A 22666-nucleotide genomic window follows, 5' to 3' on the forward strand; every position below is an offset into this window, starting at 1 on the left:
TCTCTCTCTCTGTTCTGTGTGTGCCTGTGTTCTGTTAGGTGTTTGTTTCCTAGCCTTCTGCTCTGCCTTTTTTTTACCTGTTCTTTTCTTTTCCAGTCTTTGTTTTTCCAGCCCTGTTTAGATACCTGAGTTATGTTCTTGTTGTTTTTTATTTCTGAGTTTTCAACTTTGTTGACAGTGAAAGAATTGTACCTGATCCTGTGCCTCTAGTCACCTGGCAACAAAAACGTTTAGAAAAAGTTTTTTCGTTTGATTAAATACTGTAGCGGACGCACACAAATGCAGAAATTTATGTGTGGGGGAAAAAAATCACATAAAAAAAAAAAAAAAAACCCACATAAAACGGCACATAGAGAAGTATGCTGATATGATCCTAATTCCTGAAGTGTACATCATGTTCTCTTGGTCCAGACCTGAATCCAGCAGTTGAGACCATGAACCTTGATAACTCCCGTCTCATTCCTCGGCTTCACGTATTCAACTGAACGACTGCATTTATTTTCTTCCTTCTATATGGTCAATATGTATAACAGCTGCTGTAAAACACAGGGGAAGGTCCAACACGCATGACCTAAGCCATGAATCATCTTGAGATCTTGGAGCGTATCCACATCCGTATACAGATCAAGCTGATTTTTTTTTTTTTTTTTTTTTTGCAGTTTTTATTCGGTTCCCCTTCATCTAACCTGAAAGAACGGGTCATCCTTTGGCAAGGAGCTGCATTTAGATGTCCAGCTCACACATGTGGTGTTTTTTAATCCCTTTTGAATGGTTGACCCCCAATAAGTCCAGCATGCTTGACACTCCTCTTGAGATTCCTCCGTGGGTCTCTTAGTTTCTTTTAGCTGCTAAATGTTCCAAAGTTTCCAAAAGCCTTTGGGAACTTTACGTCAGATACAGCACTGTAGCTGCATCAGGGCCCATTTGTAGTCAGAGATATCAGACTATGACACTGATCATCAACTGGTGGCTTGTGAGCTAAGATTGGTCGAATCCGGCCTGTGACTGGATTTCAAAATTAACATCAAATAATAACGTTGGAGAAAAATGTGATTGCATCTCATTTTATTTCAGTGTCTGGCCCTCAGGGTGTCTGTCCAGAATAAATTTGGCCTTCAGGCAAATATAGATGGTGACCCCTGTACTATGGACTCTGCTTTTGTCCTGTGTAACTAAAAGAAAAATATGCAAAGCTAAAAACCAAATTCAAAATACCTTGGGCCATAGTTTCACCTCTGTCTTATAAGAGTTAGCGGTGAACTGGCAATGTTGTTTTCTAGCAGTGGTAACACATTCTTGGCCTGTGAAAAAACATCAGGCCCTACGAGTCAATATATGAACTTATTTAATAACCAAAGGAAACTGGACTGACAGTTTCAGGAAAGACTGACACCGGAGAAGGTTGTTGTGACGGAGGAGTTGCCATGTTTTTGTGTGTGGCAGGATTGGTGATTGTTGGATGTGACCAAGGATTGTTAGATTATTTTATTGTTCAAGTAAGTTACTCCAGATTTAGGAAAACAATGTTGACCCAATGTAAAATTGTATTCAAAGTTATAATATTGGATATTTTTACACCAAAGCATTTAGACCATCGACAAAAAATAGGGAAGAAAAGGGAAGAAGAAGGTGAAACTGCAAGCAAAGGGAAGCATCACTGCAGATAAACAATCAATCAACAATTGAAGACATAAGTTGCTTGGATCATTGGAATACTAACAATGCAAATGGAAGTTCAAGAATTGTTAAAAACAGGAATGCTGCAGCATTATGGATGTAAAAAGTAAAAACTGTGGTTACTTCATAAAAAAGCCAATGGTTTTTTGAATAAAAACCATTGAGAGGGTTGAAAGTACTGCTATTAAAAGAAAATTGCAAGAAATCTTTATTTAAAAGCAGTAATATTGGATCATAGATACGTATATACGTACATAAATCTCAGAGTAATTTCTGTAAAAATATTGTAAAGCTGCAGTAGGTCAAAGGATCTTGGACATGGTGGCAGCCTTTATTACTCTTGAGGTTGTGTTGCACCCATGCATTCACAGCAATGTGGCCACGTGTCCACAAACCACCTCTAAAAGTAGTTTTCTGAGGTAACATTCAGGACCTATTTGGAGATTTCAGACCAGTAGTTAGAGCTGTCTGCATGTGATCTGAATGGTCAGATTGATGTTGATATCAGGCCTGAACTGAGGCTAAATCTGCTCAAAGTGTTTGCTCATAAAAAGTGCATTTTGCAGCTGAATTAAAAAAAATGTTGAAACTGAATGAAAAAGTAAAATATTCAGACATTTACTTTGAAGTAGTTTTGATTTTGGAGATCATTCGTGTTTTGTTGTTTTTTTTTTCTTTCTCTTTCTTCCTCTAAGGAGAAACACTTTTATAATACAATTAAACCTCTGGCTTGATTCCAGTTTTAAGAATATTGATTGACTTCAGTTTTAAAGAGTACATATAAAAAAACGTGGTACTCTTAATGAATATAATGCCAGTCTCATTCAATGCATGGGTGGTGCTTTAGCTCATTTGATTAGATGGTTTGTGCACTATTGAAAAGTAACCGTGGAGCATGGCTGCAGCCAATTCCACTATGTCACCCTGCAAACAGGATTACGACTAGCTGGCAAGTTTAAAGGGGCAGAAAGTGGAGAGTTCTAAAACTGTCACTCCTGTGGCGATGCTTGGGTAATTAAAGCTAGCAATTAAAGCTTTTATAATCAGCACTGTCAATGAACTGGTGCTCTAGGATTAACGTTGAGAGTTGCACTTTAAATTGCACGCCCTGCCAAGGAATGTTTTTTAAATTTCAGCTTGAGGATAAATGGAGTGACTTACAATCCAGGTGACAAGTGAAGGTGATGGAGGGTGATGGAGCTGGGCGCTTGCCGACACACATTCACGCATGGCCATGTGTTTTTGTGGGTGTCCTTGGGTTATTGTTGCTGTGTCTGCAAGATAGCGTTTTATTCTTCATTACAACAAAAGATAAAAGTGAAAACATCCAAACGTACCTCCTGAAAAACATAAATACTACACGCTGATATGCAAGCTTTTACCGTATGACAATGTGATAGATTGCGTCATCAGCCCTAACAAGTCCCCCAGTGTGTGGGTGCAGGCCTTTTTTACTTAATGGTTGCAGAGATAATAAAGTCAACTTTATTGATGCATATATGATGCTTCCTGGATGAATACGTCCGCAGACCTCGGCCAAGGGGGAACCTGCTAGAACATAATGGCGTCCCAGTTTTCCATAAAACAAAACTGTAAATTATTTACAGCCGGCCACTGAGTATGAGTATGAGCCTCGGCCTCATTTGTATTCCCATCGCCGGTGCGGTAGATGTGACATCATGGTGATGAATGAAGGTATATGGATTTTAAAAAAGTGCTTCCTCCGGAAAATCAAGGACAGATGGTTATTCTTTATGACAGCTGCAGGATTATCACAGCAAATGAGCAGAATTTTTTGTGGTGCCAGGTGAGAATGATTGTGTGAATGTGACGTCCAGACTCCACCTCATCATTTGACCATAATGTTTGTAGAGAAGAAGAAGAATCTTGGTATTCTTTCATTTAACCCTGGTGCATTGGGGATTTTTTGGTGGTTGCTCCACAGCTACTGCTGGATATGAACCTTCAACTCAGCCTGATCTTCTCACCACCACACCATGTGTGAACAGGAGACTCAGTCCATCAATTTGTTCCTTCGTCAGAGTGGAACCATCCATGTTTTGTTAACACAACCAAATTATTGGATTTTTTCAACCAAAAATATCCTGGATTTTTAGCATGACAGTAAACACACACCCACTGAAGAACAATGTGGTATAATCTGTGGTAGAATTTCTTCTCTCTCTTTTTTTTTTTTATAACAACTCAACTGCCTCTAAAAGCTTTCCCCACAGATGGCGGCCATTTTGGTTTATCATTGCAAAGGTGCGTCTCTGGAGCCAGCTTGTGCTCTCTGAAGCCTTCCCTGACTCGCTGATTGAGCACAGGTGTAATGGCTGAATTACAGTCTCACTGGTGAACATTAACCCCCTATATCTGGACTGAAATAGTCATTACTGATGACACCCAGTGTAATTGCTAATTTTACGCCTGAGCGGTCGCATTTTCCACCGTTCTTCTCCTCATTCAACTCCTTTCTCTTCTAACCAGTCCAGGCTTAAGTTATTCACCCTCCTCCTATCTTTTCACTTTATTCCAATGGTGAGAGTGGTTTACGTCTGTCTCTCTCACTGAGGTGTCAGTCAGCACTCTCAGGGACAAAAATGCAACAAAACGCCAACTGACAATCCTCACTCATTTCTCCTCTCGCACCTGTCTGTATTTTGACCTGTGTCCGACGGTTGTTCACACCCTGTTCTGGCCTATCAGCTCACTCAAAAAAATAAAAGCACCCTGGACACTGCATTTCAACACATGGAAATGCTAGAATTTAGTGAGAGCACCCCCCCCCCCCCAAAAAAAAAACAAAAACAAAAAAACAAAACAAAACATGTAAACAGAAAAAAATATGTAGTGGAATAAAAAATTATAAAAATATTTAATTTACTTTCATGTTGTTTTATTTAGGTTGAATGTGTTTGAAGACGAATCAGAATGTAAGTCAAGTATTACAGGATAAATGAAAAAAATTACTGCATGCAGATGTAAATACTGTAATACCTGCAATTCTGACATTCCTGTTAAACAAAGTAATTAACAAAGCAATGCAGTTTCCTCACTGTGGCACAAATAAAGAGAATATTAATTTGACATTAATTTGCTTTGCTGTGACCCCCTGCTCTGGGAACTACTGATCTGGACAGAACGAGCCAATAGGGACTGAATGGTAAAGTAGAGGAAAGAAAAAAGGAAAATAAGCAAAAACTACATCACAGAATAAAAAGCAATCGGCAAAAGAAATCATACAAAAAATAAATAAAATAAATAAATATAATATAACAGATGCAATTTTGCACCTCTTCTAAAACCAGAGCTGACCTCCTGACACTCCTCAGTGATATTTACATTACATTAACGACTCCCGCTTTCAAATTCCCACTCGGGCTGCGTGTCAAATCTAATTGCAGATGAGGTAATTATTTCTCCCATTCTTTAAATAAATCCCAGGTGATTCCACAATCTGTCCTCCGCGACGACAACGTGACATTAAACCCTGCCATTATCACATTGTGCTGTAAGAGGATAGTGTGCTTAGAATAGTCAAGGTGTAATGTAAATGCAGCTGAGTAAAATAAAGATGATTTGTTGAATTGTTATGAGACTCTGGTTATGTTAGGATATAAACACAATTTCCACTTTCCACTCGTTATTTCACCTATATTTTATCTCCCTGTAGCCCACAGAAACAGACCTCTCATATGCTAATGTTCTGTTCTTTATACCTTTATTTTCCTTTAATTAAATTGTCATTTACAAAAAACATCACAACCAAAACCAGGGTCTAAGACATAGAAATATGTGAAAATAAGTGGAAATCTAGTTTTATTATTTAATCATTTGAGGTCATTTTAAATTAAGCAGTGTTTGATATTGTCAAATAATAGATTTCTACAAATAATAGTCAAAAACATTTTCTAATCCAAAAACAAAATAAATCTAATGATACATTTTGTAATTTCTTAATAAAATGCCATGAAATCCTGATCAAAATCTATAGACATTAAAACATTAAAATACTTTGCATTTTGGTCTAATGAAATAATAATAAATAATATTTACAACAAAGACAACAGATAAAAATATCAGAAGTGTTGTTAGGGGGTGGGCAATTAATTTCCCCAAGGGATCATATGGGAAATTAATGTTTAATCCAGATACATTAAAATAACAGCAGGTAGATGTAGTGTTTCAAACCTGTTTGTATTTGGGACTAATCCAAAAGAAGGAATTGATAATATGGAAAATGTCAAGAGAAATATTCTAAATTATAACTCAACACAAAAGCACATGCTGGGAGTTGAGATGATATTTGAAGCTCCTGCAGTGCGATTAAATAAAGGGGGCCCGGATGTGGCCCGCGGGCCATACATTGTCCTGGTCTGGTACAGTTTAACATTTGTGGTAAAACAGACTCAATAGACAGGGCAGTAAAATTCAGAAAATGTTCTGACTTTTTTTAACTCAGGTATTAACTCAGGTCTCACAGCAACAGGGACATTGGTATTCAGACATGTGTGAGTAGCAAACAGCACTCTCTTTTTGTCAAGGTCAGAGTGACTTCTGAACTGCTGTGTGGATCCAGTGACTGATAGGGAGCTGACAGAAGACAGATGAGAGACAGGGAACCTAGAAACACTGAAAGAAACCCCCATCAACCTGCAGGCGTGAAAATAAGCCCTTGTGTTTGAACCAGAGGGAGTGCAGGTCCTGGTCCAGAGCTGGTTCCAGACACATGCTTATTTGCATTTGCAGAGGTCAGATCTGATTTCGCAGAGAGTCTACGCTCAAGGATGAAGCACAGGTGAACAGACTGCCCTTGAACGAGTCGCTACGTGGTCGTACATAAGAGACAACTATTTATAACAGAAAACAAGGTTGGGAAAAAAGGCATTTAGCTGAAGAGGAGAAAAAAAAACACACTTCTGGTTTGATAAACTGAGCAAAGTGAATTAAAAAGTTATTTTTAAAGTACAAACAGGAAAGATAAGGAGGAGGAAAATGTCTGAGAAAAATGTCTGAGACTTTTCTGATTTTTATATTGATTACACGGCTGTAATATTTCAACTTGAAATATTACAGTCTTATGACAATATAGAAGTTGACAGATAGAATTGGAATTCATACATTTATTTGCTTCACCTTTAACCAAATGACAGTTATGTTTACTTCTTCTTCCCAGTGAGATAACAACGTAAATCAAGAATAATAATAATAGAAAAGCTATCTTTCCATAAATGATTAGACGTCGTGTTCCTTTGACGTTAAGTGACAGAAGAAATGGTTAAAAGAGCAAATTATTACAAACACTTTTAATCAGAAAGACATTTCTGTCGCCTGGAAGAATTCTTGGCAGCCTCTGGCTTCTGCTATCACACATAATGGGCTTGTATGGTGATCCAGGAGATTGACAACACATGAGTGACTTTGAGTTTTTCTCTCCAATTTTCCTTTATCATTACACCCAGATGGTTCTAACTGGTCCTTTAAACAAAACGTCTCAATTACTGTTGATACTCAGTCTGCAGTATTCTAACTGTTTCTAATGACTTCTGCTGTTTTTAAATGGAAAAACAAGGTCACGGAGACTGAAGGATGAACGTTGACGTTGTTATCTGTGAGCACAGGCACAAAACACATGAGTTTTTAACAATCACTGAAGAGGATTACAAAAAAATAATACAAGAAATAAGAAGAGAGAGGAAAGGACAAATAAAGTTATTTTCTCATTATTTTTTGCACACTTATCTGAGCCATGGAATTCTGATGCTGACATTTGTAAATTTTATATGAAATAAAAAGCATATTTAAATTGTATTTTTAGTACATTTTCATGTATTTACTTTATTGGTTACTGCTTTACACAATTGATAGATGAATTGAAATAGTATTTAAATTTATCTGCAGTCTTACATCGGGAATAAATGACCTCTCAGGTACCATGGTGATAGTTTGGTGCTTAAATAATTAGAAATAATTAAACAGTGCTGTATCTGTTTAAACAAGATTTAAATATATTTGTTTTTCTGGAAAACACAACAATGTTTTTTAAACTTTTACATTTATTACTGTAGGAGTCTTTGTAAATACTGCAATGGATTCGAGGTATTCACATTTCAACAAATAGAAACATTTCACATTAAGCAATGTTTTTACAAGAAACAATTAATAGATGTGCACAAAAACATAAACAAGAAAATGTTAAATTTTCAGCTTCATTTTTCATCTGTCTACTACATTCACAGATCAGTGTAAACCCACTGTTCATTCACAGGAATTTAATTTCACATTTTAAGTTTGGTGCTGAACCCTGTCATCTGCTCTATTCTAGAAGTAGGTACTTACCAGGACTGTTGTCATTAATGTTGGCGTGGTGTCCATGCTAACAGCAACATGTTTTGCATTGAAGTAATTCAAAAACTCATGGTTGTTATTTTTTCAAAAGGTTATTTTGTCGATAATTAATAAATCAATCTTATTGTATTTAAGTCCTGCTTTTTAAATGTAATTTCTACTTCTTCTTCTACCACTCATTGTCACCTTTAGCCTTCCCTACTGTTACCCCATATAACTTCATGTCTTCTTTAATGTCACCACAATTGAGACAGTCAATTAAGTGAACAGTTATAATCTATCGACTAAATTAAGTGCAACAATAAAACAGCATGTGAAATAGTGTAATTACTACATACAGTATAATGTTTTTCTGTCAGTATGTGTTTTTTGGAATTTTGATCTCATTTATTTTTTATTTTTTTACAGTGCCTGTCAGAATCAATCAGGAAAGACTTAACAATTCTATTGAAACATTGTTTTACAGACTTTTGAAAATTATTAACAATCCTTCATTTCGACAGGTAAAAAGCAATACTGGGTATTCTTTCTTCTCCCTCAGCAGAAAGGTAAAAAAAGAAAAATATTCATGTCTATTTTTGAGTTGTTTGCTGCGACTACAGTAACATTTGGTCATTAAAGTGGATGAGCAACAGCTGAAAACAAAATCTGTGATGGGTTATTAGTCCAGGTTTCCCATCATAGATTTACCTCTGGCTGGAACCAGGGCCTAGACAAGGGGAGCAGAAGTCTGTTCATCTCATATCACTTGATTACCATTGTGCCAGAGGGTTATTTATTACCATTCTTCAAATAGTTCAAACAGCCAAACTACCTGCCTGGTGTATGTCAGTTCATCCATTCAGTGTTAAATCTGGTGGCTGCTCCAGATCCAGACCGTTGACTGTACTGTCTGTGGCTGCTTTTATAATGACCTGAATCTACACAGTTGCATTTTTCAAGGCTCCCCTACTTAATCACTAAATTTAACTGATTGCACACAGATGATCGACTGAGGTGATTAACAAGGGAGCGGGAGCTGAAATGGCAGCAACCTAATGAGGCACACTGGGACTCATAGGGTACAGCTCCAAAAACAACTTTAGTAAACAATGTGCTGATTCATCCAATGAGAGCGCGAGAAACAGAGAAAGAGTTCTTCCCTTTCAGCTGCTCTCTACACATATACACCAGAACCAGGACAAGATATGCAAAAAAGGAAATAGATTGTTAACATCCAAAAACAGATACACAATTACAACTTGATCATCATCAGAGCACGCAAATTACGTTTATTTGTTGAATACAGATGTCCTGGACTAGGGACATACAGGTACTGGTATCGGGCCTGATGGTACATTCAAATCCTTACTATCCGTACTCAAAAAAATGAGTGTTTTCCTACTGCAGTTCAGTGTCTCGTTCTCCTCGTAGGTAGTTTATTCAAGAAGTCAAGTCAACAATGTCAGAGATTTGGAGTTATTTGAACATTTGTCAGGAGCTAAATTTACTAAAATGTTCGTTCTGTTATGATACGAGCAATAAAAAAAACAAAAAAAACAAAGACGTGCCTTAACGCTGAATAAGATAATGTCTCTTTACTGTTTAATGGCACTGTTCACTGGAAAGCAGGAGACAGTGTTCAATTGAAATGTGCCGTTGGTGTCAAAGCTACACTCACTTTCTGTTCTGCTGCGAGTGTTAAATATGTCAATAGTTTATTTTATTATTTAATATTCATCAAATGTATTTTATCATGAGTCAGTTTAAACAACATATGTTTTACATGAAGATTTTTTTTTTACTTGAAATAACCCTCTGTTGATAAGAGAGAAAAAAAAACGGGTGATGGAAATAATACAAGACTTGTATTGGTTTGTAAAACATAAAACAACACACAGCTTTGTTGGCGTGTTTTTCTATAATAATGTATTTACAAGGATCTTTATTGTTCTTTCCCAATGGAAAAGATGAGTCTCTTCAACATATTACTTTGCTGATGGACATCTGACAGCATCTGAATCAGGCTATTGATCCCCACATAGACTGGGAAGAGATTTATACTTTGATTTCCTGGGGTAAACACAGTGTGTTTGGATAAGGATGTAAACCAAAGTCCAGTCTGTTGACTCCATTTGTCATATATTTTCTCTGTTCGATAACTCAATAAAGTGTTTGAGACAGCAGCTGCTGAGGGAGGAACTTCAAGGCGAGCGTGTCTCAGCTAATGTATTTCTGTCAGCAGGACGGAGGGACGGAGGGATGGGGAAAGACGAGAGGAAAGAGGTAAGAGGTGAGTGATCACTATTTTGCACTCTGTATCTCCCTCGTTTCCTTCCTTTGTCTTCCACAATTTTTTTCCTCCTCCATCCATCCATGACAATTTCCTTCCCTTTTTTTTTTAAGTTGTCTCTTGACTTGTCCATACATAACATCCAGGGACATAGATTATAAAGGCATGTTCGTCCTAATATCTAATACCTGTAGTATAATAATAATAATGATAATAATAATAATAATAATAATAATAATAATAATAATAAACATGCAACTTTTTTATGCTAGCTTTTTTTAGCTAATTTTGTTGAACAGAAATGGTTGAGCTGCTCAACAATCTGTAATCTAATTATCTTTTTTTTCATAATGTTTCAGACATCTTTGTTAAGACATGTATTGTTAATTGTGTTGTCAAGTCAACACATTACTGTATAACTGTTAATGTGAAGCTGCACTGGTGCAAATTAAGCCAAAAAAAGATTTCAAGAAGTAAAAACAAAGATGACAGGAGAGCTACTGCACGTTACTCTGAGATACTAATAAAAGCCTTGCACTCAGTGGTCCATTCCCATATATGTAGTTGTTTTCGTGCAGTGATCAGTGGTGCAATCCAAAAGTAGTGATGAGTCCATCATGTTGACGGCACAGTTACTGTTTTAATATTTCACCATTTTACTACCAAATTAAATTCATGAAAAGCTTCAAAACATTTCCCACATAAGTGAAGGCAACAGTGCAGTGTAGTACATTCTTCAAGTACTTTTGTTTCACTACACAGTTCTATACAGCTCCATTTAAGGAGGCCAACGACCATATGTTGTCTTGTTTTTCAAAAATAGTTTTTCAAAGAAGGCTCACCTTCGGCCTTATACTACAGTATGTTCCAGAATTTTGACGGTCAGTGTCTGACTACTAACTGCTAATTACACAGAGTAGAGGCAAAAAAGGCCCCAATGCTGGCTCAGGAGCCTTAGGTTGTAGACCCCTGACCTGAAGACTAAGAGGATACTATCAGTATCAACACATCTATGACATTCTTGTAAAAGTTAAATTGATATTTGTTTGTTTCATTAAATATATTTTCTTGTCATGTAACATTTAAATAAGGTTGATATCTATCACCGTATCTTAGTTTCTCAGAGTTTGAATACACCTGAAGATTGAGAGCCAAGGCCACTGATAACAGAACTGTCTGATCTACTCCTCTCTTCTAAATGTTACACTTTTTGAAGGATAAATTACAGACCTGGAAAACGTTGCCCAGAGCCTCAGCTTCATTAAAACTCACATCTTCATTGAAAACACAACATCTGTTGTCTACATGCCACATGGAATCTCCTTAATTGTTTCTAGAGAGATGATATAGACATGACAGCCCATCACAGCTGTTTATTACATTACCTCACATTTGATCTCTCTAATCTTTCCTAAGAGAAAGACGAGCGAGAAGGAGAGAGGTATCCAAGATTAATGTACTGACAACGGAGCAAACCTCTGATTCTCCAATCCTCATGAATATGGATGAGAAAACCCACAAGGAGAGCAGACACTGGTAGCTTTAATGCGCATTACAGCAATAATAACAGAGAAGCTACTTAGATCACTTAATTCTCTGAGGTCTCATCATAAATAAGAGCTTACATGTAGCTTACTTAGATAAATAGGCAGATGGGTGTGAGGGATTGAGTGTCTGGCTTTCGCTCAACCGCAGGCATTTCTTTTCCCTCCATGCAGAAGAACTTGAAATGTTCCAAATCTGTACAATGTGTGTGTGTGTGTTTGCCTTCTGTTTGAGGTTTGAATTTCTGTGTGCAAGAAAAATATGAAAGTAAAGGCAATCACATCTGCAGAAAATGTCATTGACTCCCATTACACCCACTAAGTCCAACGTGCCATTACACCATAGGGCAAATTAGAAACCATGAAGATTAATAGGTCTGCGAAAACACAATAACTTACCATTCAGGGTCCAGGAACGTCTATGAATTATTAACAGAGCCACTCATCAGAGCTAGAGAAGGTAAGACGCACAGTCCTGGAGTACGACGATGATGGCGACCTGATACAAATCATCCCTATTTAATCTCATCAGCAATTAAGAATGCAGAGACGATGAAAAACAGAGGAATATGTCAATTCACAAAACACTAATGTCTGCACACCACCTACTTTTTAGCAGTGATGATGATACGATGTTATTTTACACAGACATAAGCTTTGAAAATCGTTTAAAATAATTAAAATAATTTTACATGATTTTTTTTGGTTTGTTTTCCTTTCCCAAAACTGAAAGAATATTTCATGTAGAGTGTAAATTAATTATATGACATGTGATTTCCATGATTTATGTGTGCAGTTTATACTCCGTTGTACTGAATGCAAAATACGTTTTTATGAAAAAAACTGTTTTATACTGTATACCAGGGGTGTCCAATAAGTAGATCAGGATCTACCAGTAGATATCAAAGGGACTGCTGGTAAAAAGCAATAATAATAATAATAATAAAAATTAAAATTACAGATGTAATTCTATTTCAAGGTGCTAATCACTAGGACTAATATATAGATCATAGAAGTATTGAGTCAGACAGTACAATGTATATAACATATAATGTATATAATAACATATTTAGTTTATATGAGTAAATATACATTCAGAGTTTTCAAAGTAGGTAGATCACTTTACCCTGGTCATTTAAAAAGTAGCTCCCAAGACAAAAAAGTGTGGACACCTCTGCTATATAATGTTTACTGTATAGTAGGTGGTCTTCCTGCACCATCACTCCACTGGTCTGGGTTCCCTTAGTCTGATAAATATGGAAGACCCCGTATTCACAGACAGTTTCACACTGTCATGAATACGTTCCATTGACGCAGTCAAGAAAACTCAACAGTTGCTGTTGAGCTAAAATAACAAGGTTAAGTTCAAATGAATCAAAACATACATTCTTCTTGATGACTGACATGGGAATCTTCAACGAGCCTGTGTTGGTTTCACAGTGTCTGCACCTTTGTGGGTAACACAGAGGATTTTGCGGCCTTAGCCGTGTGCTGTACTGAACATATCAGGTTTATGTGAGGTAGATTTGCCGAGCTCGGGCCGTTTGACTGCCTTCGTCTGCTCTGTGGCAGTGAAAGATGCGTCTGTAACGAGGTGGCGACGGACAAACTACGTAATAGGAACCCAACCTGTGAGGCAAGACATTAATCTTGGTAAGGCAGCGTTGACCGGTAGAGCCGGTCTGCTCACTGTAACAGGAACAGTAACATTAAGTTTTCATGGCTCCCTGACTTCTTCCAGGCATGTCCTGTATTCTGGCTTTTTGAGCAGAACACTGCTTGATTTCCCCCGAGGAAGGACACGATAAGATCATCTCTGGTCTTGAGCACACGAAGCCTTGGAAAAAGGACAATTGATTTAGGTCAGGTCACAGGACCAGTGAGCAAGTCTGGGCGAGGAAATAAATATAACACACAGGTTTTAGGTGTTTTAATCAGGTTTAGGTAACAGACTGTGTGGCAGAACCTGAGTCACTGTGTGTTCTGGATTCCTCTGTCAAAGGGCAAGTTCTGGTTTTTAAGTTTTGCTGTGAACTGTCAGTCAATGAAAAACAAATTCACCCGACAAAAGCAATATAATTTAAAAAAATATGAAAGTACAAATGGTTAGCAACAGTATTGATTTAATTGAACATGAATAATTAAATTTTTCAAATGGTTCCCAATAAAGGGGGTGTGTTCCCTCTGAGGGGCTCAGGACTATTGCAGCTCAAATTGCTCTCGGGAAAACTAACATTAACATTTAAAGAAAGTCCCTCCTACAGCTCCTATACATTGAGATATGTGTTTTCAAAACCTTTTTTTTTACCAATTTAACTGATAGGCGCTAGTATATATTTTACTCTAAACCTTTATGATAAAATAAATAAATAAAAATGCTTGTACTGGGAAAAAAGCAGGGTAAGTGTCGGGATGAGAGTCAGTGGGATCTAAGGAAAGGCATCTACACAACACATGTAATATATAAACTATACCTGTAAATATTCTGACCTGACATGCAGAGGGAAAGAAGTGACATCATTTATCAGTGCAGACCAGATAAAGAAGACTGGAAACTGGTCTTAGTTAAAATTATAAACACCTGTGATTACAACTATGAAATGGTCATTCTTTTCACCATTGATAATGACAAAAGCACCCCGTGGTTGTGTTACTAAAGCAGGCAAAGCGGAAGCCTGGCGAAGGATTGTGATAAATGAGGGGGTCTGCAAAAAGAACCAAAAATATGTCTGAGTCATATGATGAATATTTCTGTTCTTAGCTCTTGACAATAGAGGGGAAAAATAAAGATTTTTTTTTTTTTCACAGGTTAAATTTAGCTTTGCAGGTAAAATGAACCAAAACAGCAACCCTCGAAGGTCATCCATTTTTTGCCATGGATTACAGCTGGGGTGTCAGACTCATGTCCACCTGGGGGCCACATCAACGATACAGTTTCTTATAATGGGGCCAGTTGTAAATGCAAGCTTGTTTAGATGTAACTACTCCTTGTTTTAATAAATGTTTCTGCAATTGATTATAATTTATTCAGGTTACAAATACTGTTCATTGCTGTGTAATAATAATAATAAAAAAAACATATCAAGTTAAGAATAAACAATGGGCCGTATAAAAAGACTTAGCGCTCCGCATTTGGCCGCCTGGCCTTGAGTTTGACAAATGTGGGTTACAGCATGGACACTGTTTCAAACAGAACCACTGTTGGTTCCATAGTGTAGTGGTTAGCGGTTGCCTGCCTCTGAAGCAGAAAGTCCTGAGTTTGATTCCCAGAGAAATCCCATGCTTGGTGCCCACTGTGGGCAGCCTGTTAACAGCATATCTGCTGTTAACACAAACATTTCCCAAATATGGCATCAATATAGTTCAAATTTATTTATTTTATTTAATTATCTTGAACATTAATTCTAAAGTCTACAAACATAGACCAGGAGACAGTGGCTGCACACTGTCCACAACTGTCACAATGTGAACACCTCCGCCTACACTAAGGTAGTGCTTGGTAGATAGCCACAGCGGCTAACTTGAAGCTATTTTTATCCAAAGTTAGTTCTGGCTCACTTTAAAGGGAAACATCATTCAGTTCCACAGTTCCAGATGAATGCCACTTCACTCAGCGACCACATGTTGCACCCTGATCACCAGCACCTGTCAGACATGGCTACCTGCCCCATGTGGACATGTTACAAAAGATGAAAATAATACTGTGATCTCCAGAACTGCAGTTCAAGTCCATCCAAGTCCTATTGTTTTCAAGTGTGAAACAGTTGTTTTCCATACATGACTCTGGCTCTAAGGTGGAAACATCTTGGAAGAGTTCAAGATCAGCCGTTCATCATCAGCTTCCCTTCAACAGAGTAAGTCCATATCTTTACTCTTTCTTTTCTTCCTCTTCAATGTTGTCTGTTTTGTGTCAAAAAGATCAAGTTGTGACCTTTTTCTTTGTCGGACGAATCAGAATTTTATGCTTTTGATTTGCTTTTCTCTAGTGGAATTTTTGAGCCAATCTGCTGAACTATCTTCTTGCTGCAGTGGATTCTTTATCAAATCTCAACATGACCTGGTAGCTCTGTGGTTGGCTGGCTGTAAAATCCTACATTTTTATACAGCATATTTATGTTGAAATGAACCCTGTGGGCGATGGTACCGAGGGTTTTAATGAGTGGACGTTTCTTCTACCTGTCTCGTTCAAAGCCATTAGCCATCAGAGCCTTGTTTTTGCACTTAAAAGCATTTCAGTAATTATTTCATCAATCATTGTCCGCTTTCATGAATGTTTACTCCTTAAGGCCTTCAAGGGCAAACACCAAACTACATCGTCTTTGAATGTATCGCAGTAGTTTGCGTGTCTTGTGAGAAAACAACATTTTTATTGCTAGCAAAAACTTTACAGCTCAGAGCCAACCCACAAGACTGTCAGAACCAGAAATAGAGCCAGTTTAATGCAACAAACAAAACAGAACACAACAATAGCCCATGGCACAGCGACTCTGGCAGTGTGGATGACAGGGCAGAGGTTCTGATGATTGATGATGAGTGAGAGTGGGATCCTCTCTCTGCCATAATAAGAGGCTACAGGGGAGAGGAGAGGTGAATAGAATTATTAAATTATACCGTGAAGGTGAACCAGCACAGACAGCATCTCAGACAGAAAGTGTTTTAGTCACACATCGGTTACCAAGTTGAAACTACACAAGCTTTGTGTGAGTTTTGCTCTGTTTGACCTCATAATAATGGATCAAACCAACAGTTACTGCGCTGTGTACTGTGTACCTTTAAAGTAATATGAACTTTTAAAACATACTGTATAAGTTAAGGATGGAGGACTATTAATTAAATATAATGATAAACACTATCTCAAACATGCAGCACTGTAATGAGTTATTGCAAAAAAAATGTTGTTTTATTTCACAGAAGTAAATTCTTCATTTTGGCCACACGTCAGAAAATATTCGGTCCCTGGTTAGTCTTTCTGTATGAACCTTGCATGTTTTCGATCAGGCACTCTAATGTGACCATAGGCATTAATGTGAATGTTGTTGAATGTTTGTCTTTGTATATTGATCCCGGTAATGGACTGGCAAACTGTCCAGGGTATAGCCCATCCTCCCCTGTTGATAGCTGGGATTGGATCTGTAAATGGTATTAGCATGATTTTAAATTTGAGTCACACTGGTGGTAATTTGAGGTGAAGATTGGACACTGGAGCATTGGGAAACATTGTCATGAGTTCAGGTATTTCCTGCTTTGAAACAATATAGATTTTCTAAAGCTGTGCATAAAATAATTGAATCCAAAAATTGAGCTGAACCTTAATTATTATAATGCAATATAAGACTTACTGCCGGTGAATGTTTTGTCTTGATGAGTGATGTCTTGATGTCTGGATGTCCTCAGGTTTTAATGAACCTTTGGGCTGCTGTTAGGGTTAATACTGGTGTATTTATGTGTGTGTGTAGGTCGGGAGTTGCAGTGAGGGTGAGGAGGCTGGTGGGTTGGTGGGGGGAGAGAGAAAAATAGAGACTGAGTAAGCAGTGTCACTCACTGATGAATGCCTACCTCTGCTTCATGTTTGCTGTTTAATCAGAGACTTTTGCCCTTCAGTATGTCGGTGATAATGATCACAAACCGTGCACATTTCTCTCTATTGTTGCCAAGCTTAGCTATTTTACTTCTTATTGCTATTTTGTCAAATTAGATTAATTTCCCATTTCAGTGTTTATTCCTAATTATAAGCACCAGAACAGATGGTATGTAATTATTTTACAGTTCTTCTGCAGCCAAAATGCTTTGGCCACATCTTGTTCGGTCGTTGATCTTCATTGCTCTGAGTCTGCGGGTGAGATCGAGTTTGATTATGGTTGCCTGCTATATAATGATTGTGATGATCATATTTTTTATTTTGTGTGAGCGAGAACATAATTTCTTTTGTCTCTGCATGAATCTAAGATGCAAACATTTGGCAATTCTCAATCCTTGGATGAACCCATGCTAAATAAATATTCCTCCGAAAGCCTTTGTTGTGAACATGGCCCACTGCCAACAACTGAAGCTGATATTCCATCTCTGTACATGTGCTCAGTTTTCCACGTGCACAAGTGATTTCGTCGTTTGGTCATTTGTGGCATAAAATCCACATGGCAGTGATCAACATTTTGACAGATGGCACGTCCTCACCTCTAAACTGGCTGTCGACTGTGACTGGACACTCGTCATAAACTGGCCATATGCTGCAAAGTGCTGCACAGATTGAAGCAGTAAGTAAGTGCATTTAAGGGCATGGCCGTATCGCCGCTCTATTCCAGTAACTCAGTGAAAGCTACTCAACTACAGCGTAGCGGAAGAAGTAAAATACACAGGAGTGGCCGCTTGAGTTATTCAAAAATTTGTCAGTGGTTGACTCATTTCTTTGGTAATGAATTATACATTTTGATGGTTTTAATTTAATTTTATTTGTGACACGGGTGTCCAGTGGGGTTTAATCTTGCTTGATTCGCAAAGGGTTCATTTTCTCACAGCAAATTACTTTTTCTCTGTGGTTTGACAGGTGGAGCAGTCGAGAAAAAGAGCGAATGAGATCGAGACTGCATTAGCATGTGGAGGCACTAATTTGACTAGCCTTGTGAGTGTGTGTGTGTGTGTGAGTGTGTGTGTGTGTTGGTGGGGCATGTGAATGACTAAGGGCAGCAGTGTAATGATTAATCTCTGGGAGCCCTTGAGTGAAGACAGACTCTCACTCCATCTAACCACAGGAATAACACATTAGAGGAGACTGGAGAGTAGGAGTTAAATGTTACATGGAGGTAGAACAGCCATTCTGAAAGCTGAAGGGTGAGCTTGATATGAGAACTTATTTATTTAACCATGGATTGACATTGACTGAGTTTGACAAACTTCTGATTTTCCATGGTCCGGATACAGATGATGTCACAAAAAATAATTGTTTTTTTCCATCAGCCTCACAACCTCTGTTTGTAAAGTGAAATAAATCACCTTCAACACTTTGATCTTAAAGCTGTTGTTTGTTTTAAACTATGACCCCTTCTAATAGGTGGCAGCAGATGTTTATCATAACAAGAAATAAGAGTGACTCTGAGCTTAAAGATTTTCGTCTGTGCCTTTCTTCAACTCCTGTGATTACATCAATGCTCTGTTCAACTAAACGGATTGTGAGTAATCAGATCATTCCTAAAATTTCCCTGCAGACATCGATGAAGTTCTGATCCATCGTTACATATACTTTTTCTGTCATTTTTGTTTGCTTTATTTTTTTTATTTAAAAACTTAAATAAAATACATAATTTTTATTGTACCCTTAGAACTGTTAAAATAATGTATGGATGTACTGTATGTTAGCTATGAACAACCATTTAATTAATCACAATGGGAATTGATTTACGACCCTCACTGACAGTCGTGCATATACTAACAGTCATTTCTAAAATTCTTCAATCTCATTAAGTTTTAACCAGAGTATTGTGAATGCAAAATGATTTTCAGAATTCAGCCTAAAACATCAGCAAATGAAAAGCCTTCAGAGTTTAAAAGGAATCTTAAGAATCCAAAGGAAAAAAAGAAAAGAAAGAAACAGAACATAAAAATCACAGCAGGAGCGAGTATCTCTTCAGCTGACCCAGGCCGGCCCTCCAAGTTCTTGGCCACGTGCCACGCATTACTGTTTCTCTATCACTGAACAGAACACTGCTGGGAGGTAGTTGTTGTTCACCCACTCTGGCAACCAATTATAAAACAGCTGGAGTTTTGCAAAGCCATTGAAGATAAGAACCTTTCTCCCGGGTGCAGCATTCGCATAACTGCACCACATTATCCTCCAGGGATAATCAACGGCCAACTGCAACACCATGCAAATCAGAGTGGAAGGAAAAGCTCTCCACAAACTAGTGTATTCCACTAAAGATCAAGTGCAAGAGCTTGGCCCTTAGGTTTTCACTCGCAGGCACAATGTTGAACAACATTTACAGGAACGAGCGGTACGTACGATAACGGCTCAGTAAGTCGCAGCCATAAGACTGTCCTTGTTTAATTTATTTTTTAGGGAAACAAATGTAACTGTCAATTTGAGTTTTCTTGATGTGACAAGGACCAGCCAAAGGGGGAAACGACCAGGAAACCAGCAGCTGGCGTATCATTATGTGCCGGTGACTATTGGAGACACTTTAATGATGATGGTTTCTCTCCTGGTTCGTTGTGTTTAGGTTACATCTGTAGAGTGGTGTGTGTGTACATGAGGCCTAATGTATAGAACAGAAGTAACAGTGAAGTGGTGTTTTGTTTGACTGTGTTATCTTGACAAGTTGTCAGGCAGTGGTGGCTAAGTGTTTAAGGACGTGGCCTTGGGTCCGAAAGGTTTCAGGTTTGAGTCCACCAGCTGCCAAGTTACCACGTTACGTGAGGTGCTCTGAGCATGGCACCGTCCCCACACACTGCTCCCCTTAAAGCTGCCCACTGTTCACTTTGGTGATGGATTAAAAACAGTCACATTTGGTTGTGTGCAATGGTATGTGTCACAATGTCAAGTAGTTCACTTGTCCTTTTCCTTTCCTTTTCTAAAATCACTAGACGCATTGATTACTGCAGAGCAGTGGTTCTTAACCTGGGTTCGATCGAACCCCAGGGGTTCGGCGGAGGACAAGACACACACTTGACTTGTGATGACACGCCTTCACGCCTTGGCCATCACCGAAGGGTTTGGTGAATGTGCATATGAAACTGGTCGGGTTCAGTAGCTCCAACAAACAAAAAATAACAGCAAAACTAACAGCAATATTTGACACGATTAGCAAAGTTTCTTAATTGAACTTAATTAGGTTGAAGACTAACTCAGTGAATCGATAGATCGTTAGCTCCATTGTTAGAGCTAGCAGCAACAGGTTTTGCATTGAGGGGATACCCTAGGCTTAAAGTTTGGCTGTGGATAAAAAAACATTTGTGAACCATTGTGTATTTGGAGCATAATACAGTATGTTTCTTTTTCTAGCTTATAAAGGCAGTTTCACACCCACCAAGTGTGTGCATTACTTTCACTGCTGTACCAAACATCTAAGGATCAAAGTTAAAAGCAATTCAATTCTTTTCTTTTTTTTTCTTAAAATATATTTTTTATCAAATCACTCCTAACATACCCAACATCATCAAGTCCCAAACTTGACATAACCATTTATTAAAAGGATGAACAGTGAATTTAACTGATAAGTTTTTTCCTGTCCTGCCCAGACTATAGAAAGCTTTAAGACAGTCTCACTCTCTGCAAGAAAGAATGAGTGATGGCTGTAAACTCCGTGATGACTCTAATAAAAATTTAAAACAATATTTCTCAGCACAAGAATTGACCGCGTCACATTGTAAAAACATTGTCAAAACATTCACATTTATGTAAAATGTGTATGAGCCCCTTAAGCCCTCAGGCAGTATTGCATTACAAAGTGCCATGCTACTGTGATAGACATGGCCACATGGGCTCAGGACTGTTGGAGGAAATCATCATCTCTCATCACAGTCTGGTGTTTCATCATTAAGGGACTGTATCATGGAAACAGGAAATCATACACCATGTTTGTGCTTAAACTTTGTGGTGTTTTTTGTGGCTTGGCTGAACAGGGATGGACCCTAATGTTATTGACCAGATGATTCCACAGTCCGCTTGTAATGATGGACTTGTAATCCCTATGGACTGGTACTGGTCCATGTACCGGGGGTTAAGGACCCCTGATCTATGTAGTCTTCCAGTTACCACCGGCCCTTCAAGGGGAATGGTATTACTAATGTGGCCCCCGGTAAAAATGAGTTTGACAACCCTGCTCTAGATGTTTAAAGATTATTTTTTTGTTGTTCAAACTTCTCTTACTGAAATTTATAGGTGCATTACAATATAACATAACACACGTAGGGAGTGCTGGTGCTAGGCAATTAAAACAAGATAAAATAAAAATATAATTCTAAAGTGTATAGTAGTAGTGACCATCTATTGGAACAAATGTATAAGCTTGTGCCATAGAGCTAAATGCTTTTATTCATGCATATATTTAATGTTTTCATTGTAGGTAGGGCACTTTGGCCTGGTCATTTGAAAAGTAGCCAAAAGACACCTGTGTGATACAACAGTTGGCCCTCACAAAATCATACTGTGTGAAACTGGTCTTTGATTTACATTCATCATTTTTAATGTCTTCTTTCCTGCCATACATGAGATTATAATCTTTTCCGGTCCCAGTCAATCTCTGATCCCAGATAACATCTCTCCATTCTCATTTCCCTCTCTTTATACCAACTTTTCTGCTTCCTCTCTCGGTTCTTTATTTTCTCTTCCGTCTGCAGCCACGTGTGGAGACCGGTGTTTCTGATGTCTGAGTCGCACACTTGCAAAATGATTGTCACGCAGGTGCTGCTAAAAGATAGGCACATTGAAACAAAATGGGCAATTCGGTCTTCTTTGGACACAATGTCACTCCAGTCATGCACCTATTGCAAGATGAGTAGTAGCTCCAGTGTTCTGCCAGCAGAGAGAGGTGAAGTATTGCACTTCTCAAACCAATGAATATGAAAATACTGTACATGTGCATGAAGCAAATAACCGCCCTGGCTTGATAACCACCAGACACATCTTTACTGCATTTCCTCCTTCTTCATGTGAACAGCACCTCATAGTTTCTCTGGCTTCCATCCTGGCCTTATCTGCTGGTCACTGAGGTGGGAGCAGCACCAAGATGTCCGTCATCTGGCTGGCCAACCAAAACATCTTTATTTCAATTGTCACTGGACCCCCACTTAGAAGCGTAGAGATTTATGTGTGCTCTCTTATCTCTGC

This window comes from Cynoglossus semilaevis, chromosome Z, assembly GCF_000523025.1.
Source record: "Cynoglossus semilaevis isolate Cse_v1.0 chromosome Z, Cse_v1.0, whole genome shotgun sequence".
NCBI classification, from domain to species: Eukaryota; Metazoa; Chordata; class Actinopteri; order Pleuronectiformes; family Cynoglossidae; genus Cynoglossus; species Cynoglossus semilaevis.